The sequence below is a fragment of the Phaethon lepturus genome, unplaced genomic scaffold, assembly GCF_000687285.1.
Source record: "Phaethon lepturus isolate BGI_N335 unplaced genomic scaffold, ASM68728v1 scaffold27086, whole genome shotgun sequence".
NCBI lineage: Eukaryota > Metazoa > Chordata > Aves > Phaethontiformes > Phaethontidae > Phaethon > Phaethon lepturus.
This window is the reverse complement of record NW_010544582.1, coordinates 15050-15366: the sequence shown is the minus strand read 5'-3', so window position 1 is coordinate 15366 and position 317 is coordinate 15050.

Below are 317 nucleotides of genomic sequence, written 5' to 3'. Positions count from 1 at the left end.
TTTTAGGACTGGGGCTGAGGCAGCCGGACTCCTATTGATTTATTCAGTTCATCAAGAATAAATCAAACAACCTTGCTTTCTCCCGCTGCTTTTCGCATTAGCTGGAACGTGCGCTCCTCGCCAGATCCCTAAACATAGATAAGCGGCTGGGAGGATATTCGGGGGAAGTATCGTATATTCTTGCTCTATTCTTATCCTATCCCCTAGGCAGCCAATTTTGGCCACTGTTTGAGATAAACCCCCAGGCTACAGAGATATTTAGTTGTCTGTTCTTCTGATCCACAACAGCTCCTCTTCTAATCTTTATCCAGGTGATT